The sequence below is a fragment of the Ambystoma mexicanum genome, chromosome 8 (assembly GCF_040938575.1).
Source record: "Ambystoma mexicanum isolate Mex_15411 chromosome 8, UKY_AmexF1_1, whole genome shotgun sequence".
Classification (NCBI taxonomy): domain Eukaryota; kingdom Metazoa; phylum Chordata; class Amphibia; order Caudata; family Ambystomatidae; genus Ambystoma; species Ambystoma mexicanum.
In genome coordinates this window covers 187,643,626-187,657,469 of record NC_090929.1, presented here as the reverse complement: position 1 = coordinate 187,657,469, position 13,844 = coordinate 187,643,626, and positions in this window count along the sequence as shown.

Sequence of the window (13,844 nt, the reverse complement as noted above, 5' to 3'; positions counted from 1 at the left end):
GATGCAGGTGTATGGCACTGAGGTGGCTTTGCGCCTGGGCTAGCATGGCGGAAACACAACAATTTTGCTTGGCAGGGGGGTGTGTGTCTGAGTGGCAGCAAGAGCATGTTATTTTGGCGATACTGCGTGCCTGTGCTATGTTCTATGTGTGATTGGGGTATGAGTGAGGTTTGGGGTGAAGGTGTATGTCGTTGTGTGCAACCAGGTTGCAGGTTGGGGGTGTAGGTGGGCCAGCAGGGCTGTATTGCTCTTGTGCACAATGCACTTGATGTGTTTTTCAGCTGCAGTGTGTGCAGGGTGGACAGGGAGGTTGATTTGACACTGGGGTTACGTGTACTCACCAGCCTCCTCGGATGTCATGGCTTTGGCCTCCACAGCACCAACACCTTCTATGGACTCTAGGTGCAGCACATTGCTGCACGTCTCCTTCCAGGGCTGCAGGTGGATGAAGGATGCGCTGCCACCACCTGTGGCCATACCCTGTCTGTGCTGGGCCGACAGTAGGTTGCACACCCTCAAGCGCAGGTCATCCCACCTTTTGTGGCAGTCACGCCAAGTGCAGAGGGTTGTGCCAACTGCTGTTACTTTCTGGGCAACCTCCTCCCATGTGGTCTTCTTTCGGAGCTGAGCCTGCCTGCATTGGTCAGTGGAGAACAGTTGGTCTGCATGTTGGACAATGGTGTCTGCCAACATGTTTAGCTCTGCCTCGCTGAAGCATGGCTTGCGCCTCCGGGTTACACAGACTCTTGATGCCATAATGTATTATTCAAATCTGTGTTCAGGATTTAGGTATATTTCCTGTGCTCTCAGGATTACAATGGATTGGGTTTAATGGCCGCAAGTCGATTTCCTGTTACGGCAATCATTGTATTTCTGGTCATGGTAATTGTGGGACCAGTGTTACCAGTGCACCCGGGAGCATGATGCCGGATTTGGAGTCACCGGCACTAAGGGTGCCGGTGTTGGCATTTTTGGGAAGGATTGTTGGAATTACCGGCATGCCAGTGCCACCGTAACCGGAATGCCAACACAGAATCAACCGGTGTTTCCGGCAGTTGGAGTTCATGGACATAGTGGCACCGCATCCCGGTAATTAGAATTTCTTACCAGCAAACTTGTAATGAGGCCCATTGTAAGTAAAGTCCCAGAAATGTTCCTTCAGCGCAGTATATTGCAATGGGTTCTACAATCTTTAATTTGTAGAAATATTTATATGTTTCATATCATTAGATTTTCAGTCAGCGAGATTGACAAGCAAGAGTTGCTATGAGCCAAGAAAAGGATGTAACCCGCCAAGTGCAGTCAGGCAGCTTATACGCCCTGAATTTGCATGAACCCAGCCATCAGCAAAGCTAAGCAATGCAATAGGCCAGGACAGGTATGGTCAGGAAACCTATGGCATGATTTCCACCAGCTCGGCTCCTGCTCACAAGAGTGACCTGGGAAAAAAGTCCAGGAATCAGCTATCACCCCTGCACCCTTTTTCATCCAGTGAGCACCTCCTCCTTCTTTGACCGTCCGAGTGATGTTATGAACTGGTGGTGACTGTTATGACACTCTACCTTACCTTCCCATAACATAGACTGTCATAGACTTACACCAGGCACAATCAGAACTATTTGAGACCACCAGCCTGAACCTATCCATGACAGGACCGTAGATGTTGCCTTGCACTATATTCTAACATACCTGTCTAGGTCAACAGGCGCCACACTTAGATGATTTCTGAACACCAGCCTGCATTGCATCCTGATAGAACTGTCAAAGTTAGCATATGCCACACTTAGACGGAATCCGAATGTTAGCACCCGCCCCACCTAGATGGAACCTGAATGTTAACATGTGCCACACTTAGAACTTAGAACATTAGCCCGCGCCGCATCTAGATGAGATTGTGAATGTTAGCATATGCCACACTTAGAAATTAAGAACATTAGCCTGCTCCGCATCTAAACAGAACAGCGAACGCTAACAAGTGCCACACTTGGATTATATCGTAAATGTTAGCAGGCACTACACTCAGGCAGAAGTAGGAAGGCTAGCCACTGACACACTTAGATAGAAGTGTCAATGTTAGTATGTGCCATACTTAGATGGAAATATGAAGATTACCAATACCAACGCTCAAAGGAACTGAGAATGCTAGCGTGACCCACACTTAGATAGAATTGTGCACGTTAGCATGTGCCGCATCTAGATGGGATTGTGAAGGTTGGCGAGGGCCACACTTAGACGGAATTACATAGGTCAGCAAGTGTTACACTTAGACAGAACTGTGAATGTGAGAATGCTAAATGTCATATAACCCACTAACCAATATAAGCTCAAACTCTCTGCATACTTATCTCACACAAAAACTCACACAACTATTTCTCGCACAACAAGCACTACACCACACTGCAACAACACATAAGCTGCACGAACAGCACACGCGGACTGACACCGAACCAAATCTCGCACCAAAGCTCAGCATCTGGTGTATACTGAGTTGGAGCTGCCAACAGTACACCACTCCTCTCACTATATAACTACCTCTTCACCTTACTAACCCATCCCACCTTCTTGTTTACAGAACCACCAGAGGGCCTGGGGACCAATTCCGTTGGTATCGGTGCGCTATCCAAGTACCTTAACATAGCATAACATGAGCTGGTGGTGACTGTTATGAAGCACGCCATCACCAATGTCAGGTGACAGCCCATGTCATGTTTGCAATAAGAGGGGACGTCTGCCTCCACACGGGACAGACGCCCCATGAACCATCAATGGCATAGCTTCATTCTTTACAAGGCCCTTCTGTTGGTGAACTGACGCCATATGACGCATATGGGAGATTCATTGAAATCCCGGGGGCATGGTTGTATGCAATTCCAAGACGCCAACATTGTTTAGTTCGTTTTTGGTGTGTTCATTACGCCACGCCGAACAACATTCCGTCCTGATAGGACAACTTTTTGCAGACGCCTTGATGCCATCTGTCGCCTGCAACACAATGTCAAGATCAATGTCTTCTTCGCCTTGTTTATTCTTATTCAGTTCTACTTCATAGAGAACTGGTCCTGCTGGCCTACATTTATTTCTCAGGATTCACATTCAGGAAAAGGTGACCAGCGTTTAAGGTTGAGATAATGGCAAAATTATGGATTCAGCCTGCACAAATCTTTACAGCTGAACGCATTATTGCCTTACATATGCATTTTTCCACATTATAAAATCCTGTGGCATACATTTGATGGGAGTGCACCGTCCTGAAGAAGATGGGCATCAATTGTGAATCAGCTTAGATGCCTTGTACCATCGAAACTACTGTCTGTTTATATGTTGGACCCAGTGTATTCTATAGGTCATGACAGTATAGTAGTTGACGTACGGCACCCCTTCTTTTTTCTGTTGGTCTTAACTTTAGAAGTAACCAACCTTACCTTGTCTAGTAAGCTACGGCGGTTCTTATATTGTTAAATGTGGCCGCAGCCTCTGACCGCCAGCTGGATGATCCCCTTCAACCGGCATGACGTTCAGACTGCTTGGCTACATTAAGTTAGAGTTGACTGAATTATCAGTCGTGTTTTTAGAAAAGTACTGTGTTTTTCAATTTTCTAATTAAATGGTATTATTTAGATAATGGGCCTCATTACAACTCAGGCGTTAAGGGTTAACGCCACCGTTAACCCTTAACGCCTGATTCTGATTTTAACGCCTGCTTTTAGCAGGCGTTAAAATCCATGGCGCTAACCTGCCACGGTGCTAATTACGCCGCCGTAATTTACGGCGGCGTAATTAGCGCCTTCCCCACTCCCATTATGCCCTATGGGGCAAAAATGGGAATGGGGAAGGGAAAATGGGAAATGGGGATTTACCGCCCCACTCACCTTGGAATGGGGCGGTAAATCCGCCATCCACCATGGTGTAAACGGAGTTTACACCATGGTGGTAAAGTTGGTGCACTTAGCACTAAGGTTGTAATGAGGCCCATTGAGCTCGAAACATGATTTAATATGTATATTTTAAACATATAATGAAATACAAATAAAACATTCATGGTTTCTAATTTTTCTGTTTTTGTTTTTGGTATGGTTTGATCTGTGGTTCCGAATTTGGGTGCCCCTCTCCTAGTTCTATAGACGGGTTCCTCCCTAATTTGTTTTTTTTCCGCTGACACACTTTGCGTATAGAACTGACGCCACGGGGCCATAACATCTGGCGATGAGAGGTGGACGGGTACATCCCGTACCATGAGCCTGTGTAGCGGGTCCTTCAGGCGGCCGGTCCCAGGTGCTGTGTCACCATCCCGGGAAATTCCTGCAGTCCGGGGGTGTCGAGGGGGGCTCGGTAAGCAGTGTGAGTGAGGCTGTGGTTCCAGACTGTGCCGTGTCACGGCGGTGCCGCGTCAAGGCTGCTTTCACATCCCTGAAACCTCTTGCAGTTCCTGGAGGGGCTTGGTAAGCCGTGGGAGTGCAGCATTTATCAGAAGAGCGTGACTCCTCCTCTTGTGAATGCTACGGTGTTCCCGCTCCTAGCACGCAGTCCCATGAAGGGACGCTCGCGGTGCAGCAGAGCAGAGGCCCTCCTGGCAGGGTGGAGCACTGTACCACATGTCTGAGCAACAGGCAGAGAAAACGCTTTGAAAGAAGACAATAGCAGCCATCCCTTCACATGTATTGAGGATTCTCCCAATATTGAACTACAGGGAGTAGGTGAGTGCTGGCCCGGCCCCTCAGTTCATCCTCACCTCCTCAGCCACAGGCTAGCGGCCCCTAGCGGAGGGGTGCACCTGCAGCCTGTGGGCATTCGACACCCCGTTCAGGGAGGGGGTGCAGCCGTCCTGAACTAAAAGCTCAGGGTGCCGGGTGCTCCCAGGAGGGTCCAAAGTTCCAGCCAGCATGGTCGATGCGGGCCTTGACGATGATGGGGTGCTTATTGGAGGCCCTAAGATCCCCACTGTCCACAACCCGAGGGGATGGGGAAGGAGCAGAAACACACCCCAGTACATCCCCAAGGGTTTATGGGGGTGCCCAGTGCCTGAATTTAAAGTCACAGGTACTCCAGCCGGGACATGTGGGTCAAAAGATCAAAAGTTTTTCGATACCACCAAAGAAACTGATGACAGAGCCATGAAGGCCATGCTCCTATTCTATGCGGCAAGTGAGGTCCACCGAATTTTCAAAACATTGCAACCCAAGATAATTTGTACGATGGAGCTAAAGGAGCACTTCAGGCATCAGGCTGCTCAATCGCGACTACGAAAGGTTCTGTTTGCAGCAAGCCCATCAAGAGCGCTCAGAGTCCCTGGATGCCTCCTAAGCACGCCTCCGGCATCTAGCCATGTCGTGCCGCCTCCATGATGAGACAGATGAAATAAGGGCTCAGATTAGACAACATTGCTCCTCTGCAATGCTATGGAGACAGAATCTGTAGGAGCCAGACATCCTGTTGCATCGAATACTGGAACTGGGCTGCACTCAGAAGCTTTCGGCCTCGAGAGCAGCGCAGTTGGAGGAGGCGTCCAAGACCGGAACTGATTTAGCAAGATGTTCATTGAGAGGCCGAGGGCGGTCGTATAGGCAGGCGAAACCTGGCCCTCAGAAACCACCAGAAGAACAGCAGAGACCCTGCGAGGCATGCAGAACACCGTTGCCACATGATCAGGCCTGCCGGCATTGCGCACTATGTGTGTGCACTGTGGCAAGCCCATCCATTCACCATGAGTGTGCAGGGCTCCTTTGCAGGTCACTCAATCATCTCGGCTCCCTGCCGATGCCGCAGAGACTGAGGCAGCGGCAGGTTGTTGCCCTAGAAGAGGATCAGAATTCAGTTTGCTTGGGGCTATCTAGGCTTGAAGATGCTGGGGAAATTGAGGATGCATTCTTTAATCCCTGCTGTTTACTTGGGTGGCTCAGGGCAGCAGAGAAAACTGAGATGCTCAGTGTCTATCCTGGCCATGGACATGTCCATACTAGTGAACAGCGGGGCATCTGTGAGTGTGATGCCAGCAATACAATTTTGCAAGCTACGCCCAACACCGCTCGTACGAGCCCCGAAGATCTGCACCTTCACCAATGGCAGAGTGTCGCCACTTCCCCTGGATGGGGCGTTCAGTGCAAGGGTGCACCATGAGGAGGAAGTAGTAGAGGCAACATTCTATGTGACCCCGGTGGCAAAAGACATGCTGCTTAGCTGCTCTACGGCAGAAGATCTTGTGCTAGTACATTTTGCCTTTCAGGTGTATCAAACCGACATTGACTGTCTGCTAGCGAAGTTTCAGAACCTGTTCGAGGGCATGGGGTGCCTGAAGGGACATGAAGTTCACCTGCACATGGGTGCTTCTGTCCAGCCCATTGCTCTACATTGGAGGAGAATGCAGTTCCAAAGGTGGAGGCCAAGATCTGCAAGTTCGAGAGATCAGGAATCACTGAGTGTGTGGATGGGCCTACGACATGATATGATATGATAGTTTATTTATATAGCGCCTATACACAATGTGTTTCAAAGCTCTTCAAGGCAAGGGAGGGAAGAAGGGAAAATACAATGACATTCTTACAGGCCATGAACAGTAAGGATGTGAAATTAACTATTGTACTCGGCCTGACGACATTTCAGATAGTGCAAGAGCTAAGACATAGATAAGGAAGGGAGGGAGAGAGTGGGAAGGAAATGGAAATAGACAGGCGACTACCGTACTAGGCCCAATGACATTTCTGGTAGAGCCGGAGAAAAACAAAAGGTGAGGGAGAGGGGTGCAGAAAGGGAGGGGAGGAACAAAACAAGCGACTATGATACTAGGCCTGACGACATTTCAGACAGTGCTGGAGGGGTCCTGGGGAGGAAAAAACAGTGATGGGAGGGTGGATGAAACAGACGAGGTTGCTATCATATTAGGTCCAGGGACAATTCTGATAGAGTAAGTGCATAGAGGAAAGTAAGGGGAGGAGATAGGAAAAGGGAGAAGGGTGAGGACGAGAGAACAGAGAGTAAGCAGTCCAAAAGAGTGGAGAAGCAAGAGTGGGGAGCGAATACAATTGCAGAAGTCAGTAGTAACACATAATGTATGCCCTGGGTGTCACCCATAGTGGTGGCCAGCAAACCCAAATGCCGGATGAAGTACAAATCTGTGTAGACATGGGGCTCCCAACAGGGCCATCAATTCGGAACGTCACCCAACGCCTAACATAGACGACATGCTGGCCGATCTGCAGGGAGCCAAGTTGTTCTCCACTCTGGATCTCAAGGCAGGGTATCATTAGATTCTCCTGCATTTCGGGTCCCGAGCAATAACCACATTCTCCTAAAATGTCCGACACTTCTGTTATAAACGCCAGAGCTTTGGTGTGTCCTCAGCGGCTGAGGTGTTCCAGCACACCATCCGAGGTGTGCTGGTCAATCTCCCAGGCGTACTCAATGTGAGCGATGATGTATTAATATACTCACAGTCACCCAAGGAACACATGTCCATATTCACAGCTGGGCTAGATAGATTTGCTCAACAAGATTTGACTCTAAAACAGAGAAGGTGCCAGTTTATGGAATCCAAAGTTGACTTTTTCAGCTTTGTTTTCCACGATGGGGGACTGTCACCTGATCTGCACAAGTGGAAGATATTAAGAATGTGGCGGCCCCAGGTTCTCAGTCGGAGGTTCAGAGCTTTTTGGGGATGGTGAATTTTTGTGGAAGATTCATCCCCAGCCTTGCCACGCTCAGGGAACCTCTACACCTGCTGATAAAAAAAGGATCAGGACTGGAGCTGGGGGCCCACTGAACAGGAGGCATTCAGGACCACCAAAGAGGTGCTCATGGAAGACATCACAATGCCATACTTTGACCCCGCGAAGGAAACTAAAATTGTGGTTGATGCTAGCCGGTGGGCCTGGGTGCAGTCCTGCTGCCGGTTTCAGATCGACGACTGGTGGCCTCTGTCAGAAAGGTGCTCACCCCCACCTAAAGCGGGCACTCTCAGATAGATAGAGCGCCGCTGGCGGTCTTGTGGGGGTGCAAGCATTTTCACACATGCACCTATGGCCATCCGGTCATGGTGGTCGCGGACCACAATACCCATGTGCCTATCATGGGAGGTTATGTGCTCCGTCCTCAGATTTGGCTTGAGAGGTGGCTACAGCAGCTGCAGGAGTATGGCGTCACCTTGTTTTTTTAAGCCGGGGCAGACAACCATGCGGACTGTCTGTCTCATCACCCAATAACATAAGGGCCCACTGATGTTCTTGGGGCATGAATGATACGGAGGAGTTGGTGCTAGGCTGCTGTACCCAGATCTATGTCGGTCGCCGACATTGCTGAAGTGACACACCAGGATACAGGAATGCAGGATCCGCCTGATCAGCTGGATCAGCTGCGATCAGGACAAGGGAAAGGCTTCCTATCCATGACTCAGCACAAGGCACTGGAGGCACAAGCATACCTCCATGGCCTTTGAAAGTGAGGAATGTGATGTCCATTGGTCAGGATCGAGTCCTGCTCCATGGGACTCAACTGGTCATCCCTGTCTCCCTACAGGATCATGTCCTAATGCTAGCGCATGCTGGCCATTAAGGAGCCAGCAAGACCAAAGCCCACCTTTGCGAAAAGGTGTAGTTTCCTGAATTTGGAGAAGAAGGTGGAGGATATTATCAGCAGATGCATGTGGTGTCAGGCAGGGAGGCCCCTGGTGAAGGGTCCCACGATTGCATCACTGGGCAGAGCATCAGCACCATGGAATGCCCTTAGCCTTGACTTTGGCACAATGTTTCAGTCCCAACACTTCCTGGTGGTGCTGGGTGAGTTTTCACAATATCCCCTTATGCATTTTGTGGACTCCACAGCAGCAGGGATGATCGTGCCCATTCTGGAGGGCATGTTTTCAGCCAACAGCATCCCTGAGTCGGTAAGGTCTGACAATGGGCTAACGTTCCAGAGTGCCAAGTTTGCCAGATTTCTGGACTCATATGGAGTTCTGCACTAGCGCATAACTCCTGCTGGCCGAGGGCCAACGTGGATGTTGAAAGATTAATGCGGACACTGACCAAGATGTTCCGCACAGTGGTGGACAGGGAGGAACCACTGTTGCATGCCTCACGTTGTTCCTCATGGAGTACCGCAACACGCCTCATTCCTCCATGGGTGTGGCAGCGGCTGAGGCCTTCTTGGGACACAAATTTAGATCTCCCGTCCCAGAGCACGGATCCAAGCACAGGGCGTTGGTGGATCCATTCATGGTCCAGATGATACAAGAGAGAGCCAATCAGAAGGAGTCAGAGAGGAGTAGTCTCTTCGATCAGCCTATGGGTATTGGCGATCAAGTGCCGGACGAGGACCCAGAACCCCATACACAAGCTTTGTCTACCACATGACCCAGTGCTGTGGATGGTGACTGATCGCAGAGGGTCCATGATCACTGTGGGAAGGGGACGGGAGTCGCTTACTTGAAACAGCAACTGGTTCCAACTTCTTCAGGGAACACCAGTTTTGGGTGGCCGGGTGAGGCAATGGAGTGCCGGGGAAGCCGGGAACCGGAGGACCTGCTGGTGGAAGAGGAAGATATGGGATGCTCGGCTGGTCCGGCATCGCCAGTTGCAGTAGCCAGGTACCCCCAGCTTGTGACAAAGCGCCCCCCTGAGAGGCTCATGGACTATGTCCTGGAGTGATATGTTACTCAGCATGTGTGTTGGCCCGAGGTGCTAATTTACTAATGTGTGATGTTAATTGTTGATTTGTTTATGATGGTTGGATGATATGTTATGACGTGCACCGTCACCAGTGTCAGGTGACGGCGCGCGTCATGGATTGCAATAAAAGGTCATGTCTGCCTCCACGCAGGACAATCAGTGGCCTAGTGTATTTCTTTACAAGGCCCCGCCACTGGTGAACTGACGGTGCAGGGCCATAACAGTGACAAAACTAATGATGGCCAGTCGAACTGCATGCACCATGCACACACACCTGACTTTGCCTCATCCTCCACACCTAGCAGTTCTGAGCATCATGCAGACAAGGCCCTTGAGTTTCAATTAGGTAATTTTGCCTTTAGGGGCCAAACCAGGTTGAGCATATGGCCCTTAAAAATGTGCATCTGTTACTGGATAGGATTGCACCTGAATAATTCTGAGTCCAAATAAACGACAAACTCAAGAAGATGGCAAGTTGCTGTTTTATTAGCAATTATATAAAACAGGGAGGTTACAACGAACATTCTCTCAGCGATTTACGCATGAAATACAATTATATATCTTCTTTGTGTGTCAGAATACCGTCATGCTACGTGGTAATAATGAAAAACCTATCAAAGGTTGGGATTGGTTAATGGACACATCTAGATATACAATCATATAGAAGCTAGGTTTGTTATTGGCTGTCAGATACCAGGTGGACAACTTATGACTACCTCTTCATACGTGTCATTTAAGAAAAATACATTACACAGTGTTTCATTGGTTTCTCAAGCTATAAGGTCCTTTGTTATATGGACTAATACAATTGGTTTGGCACGCTTGTGCCATGTCTGGAACATTTGGTTCAATTAGCAGCATGTAAGCCAAGACCCAGGTGCAAGTAGATAGGACATGAAGCTGCCCAACCACCCAATTAGCCCACCATCTCTCATCACCCATGCCTTCTTCCATAAAATTCTCTTTGTACTTGGCCTTGCAGAGTATTCTTGTCCCAGGAATGCAAAGGGAGTGAGGGCACTCGCTATCGTGTCTGGAACTCCAAGTTCATGCCCTATTTTCAGCCTCAAGTCACGTTACAAGAGACCACGATTCTGTTTATTTCTGCAAGATTTTAAATGTTTTAATGAATTAAGACTTGGCATCTTCTGTGTTCTTTCTTGCACCTTAACCTGGGAGGATCCATCCTCCGCACACATGTTCCTCTTCGGCATAGATAGCTGACCTTGGCCCTCATTACGACCCTGGCGGAGAACCATGGTGCAATTTGCACCATGGTCCATGGCGCTAAGCTGCCAATTCCGCCATGGTGGTTGGCGGACTTACCGCCCCATCCCGACCTTGGCGGGGCGGTAAGTCCCCAATCCCCATCTTGCCCTTCCCCATTCCCATTCTTGCCCCATAGGGCATAATGGGAGTGGGGAAGGCATTAATTACGCCACCGTAAATTACGGTGGCGTAATTAACAACAAGTCCCGTAGCGCCATGGATTTTTCCGCCTGCAAAAAGCAGGCGTAAAAATCACCATGGCGCTACGGGAACTCGTAGTCAGGCGGAAAGGTACGCCATGCTTTACGCCGGCGTAAAGCCCTTTCCGCCAGGGTCCTAATGAGGCCCCTTGACTTCTCAGATTTTGACTTCAGGCCAGATAGCCTCCCAACGCGGCTCCAACAACCTACTATTCCACTGCGACACAGCCTTCCATTTTCTCTTCATGATTCTTTGGCTTACTTTTTTCATGATACCAATGTCCAGTTTCTTTGCAATGGCGGCTCTGCCAGCATTCTATTCACTACTTGTAGCTAGTTTATACGATGACTTGATCTATCTTGCGTTTCAACGTATGTACATTCATTATACTTCTGATTTCTGCAGCACTTTCTAACATGTAATCTTCTTCTTTTACACTTTTAAGGTTCACTTGAGTCTTTAATTTGCCATTTATCCTCTAGAAATCATACATTGGTTTCATTCAGTATTCCAGGACTTTGTGCACACTTTCTTATGATGTCATCAGTCCATTTTCTTAGCTCTTTTTCATATTCCTTCAGGGTTCTCCCCCTTCAGGCTGTCATCAACTTGAGGTTTCATTCGATATGGTTGTCTAAATGGATACGGGACCTCATTCCGAGTGTGCCGGTCTGGTAACAATGGTACCGGTAAGCATACCGGCACCCTTGTTACTGGACCGGCGCAGACCGAGTCTGCGAGCGGCTGCCATCCCGCCCGCAGACGGCACCCACCCGCAGACTTTCCAGGAAGCACCGGCACCGTTATTAACGGTGCCGGTGCTTCCCTCATCCCCTTTCCCATTGAGTCCTATGAGACTCAAATAGGAATGGGGATTTTTTTTTTTTTTGGCACCTGACTTCCAGGAACACCAGGGTTGTAATCCCCCATTGCTTCCGTGGAGCCAGGTGCCGGAAAAATGCACGAGTCTGGCGGCAGCCTGCCGGTGTTACCGGCACAGCAACCGCCAGACTCGTAATGAGGCCCACTGTCTTCCAAATACTCGCTGCAGTATTGGTACAATAACTGGTGTTAGACAAGGTACGGTCTCATGTCTCCAATACAGGGGAGGAAGGAGAGTAGGATCTCCTGCGGATGTGTATGGCTGCTCCTCTACAGGGTGGTAATGTCTTGGCACACGAGTTAATAGATCCATGTGCACCAAGGACTTTTCACAAGAGCAGATGGCTTTACCATTCTTGTATTGCCCACCACTGAAGGTATTATTGCCATCAGCACCAAGAAATAATGTCCAGGTTGCTAATGAGTTCTATTCATAGAGGAACATACTTGTGTGAGGGACACATGGATTTTTTCCCTGGAACCTAAAACAAGATGGCTGCCATGGAAATGGGAAAGGGTGCCTCACAAGGAGTCTATTTTCTATTCCAATGGAGAACCCATGAGCAGTTAAGGCAGAGAAGTGCCAGAGAATACAAGTGAAAAAGATCCTAAGGGATGGCAGCGGGGGGAGATTGTAACAGGAGCTAAGGAGTACCGGAGCAGCCAGCAGCTTGCTTGCAAAACAGGCCTTTACTGTAGGATTCAGACTACAGTTCAGAAGGACCCGGCTGACTGTAGCGCCAGCCTTTTCTGCTAATGAGCAATTCTGCAGTGCTGCAATGCCCATTAAAATAAATCAGCCATTGCCAAATATTCCTGCCCAGGTAGATTCAATCTTGTGAATCAGACCAAGTGTGGAATGCGTGCAGGGGTGCTTCTCCCACACATCAAAGCACATTCAGGTTCAATGTGACATCTCTTTGCTTGTTTTTTCTGTGACTTCCCCCTGTGCAGCAGTCCTACAGATAATGGGTTTATCAGCCACTTTCATTCCCTAAGAATAGGCAAAAAAAAAAAACGGAGTAAAAATACTCCCAGCAAAAAATAGGAGCATGCCCCCCGGCTTTCCCCCAGACAGCTCCATCTTTCTTCCTGATCTGAAAAGGTAAAAATTCATCTTTAGCTGCATAAATAACTAGCTGCAAAGGCCTATTTATTACAAAATCATTTCTGTTTCAAAGTTAAACTATATTTTTACTCACTTATAGAAATACTCCCATTGGGAATGGGACTTACTTTTTTATGCATTAAAAAATCCCATTACAAACTTTAAAAAATAGGGAGTAAAAAACTCCCACTTCAAAATCTTATCTGGAGCATTGAGTGCCAGCGTTGTTTTTAGATCCCTCATGGGAATGTTAGTCCCAAAAGAGCAATACGTGTGCGTTCCATGACCATTATTATTCCTTTGTAGTTTTCCACCTTGGGAACGCAGGTACAGGTGTAAAACAGAGGAATTTGCAGGGAGAGACCCTTTAATGCCCATCGTTGCAAGTTCACCCACTGGCCCCACATGGAGAGGAAGGATGAGCTGGACCAAGCAACGCACCAGAGTGGGTTCAATGACCCAGTGAATATTCAAGTGTCAAGAATGCACCCGACACTTGCATATATGTGGTTACTGTGGTTTCCTGATACCTGCAGCAAGCTCTCCTGACCCTTGCAAGCCCCTATGTCAGGCAGGGTCTTGTGAGGCTACTTCTGTGTGGCGTAGGGGGTGAGAACAGTGCCCTCAAAGTCCTGTGCCCACAGATATTTTTTAAATAGCCTACCACAGAGTTGTCTGGGAAAAAGAAAGGTGCCAATAGCATTCGCTTAAGTTTAGCACCTTTATTTTGG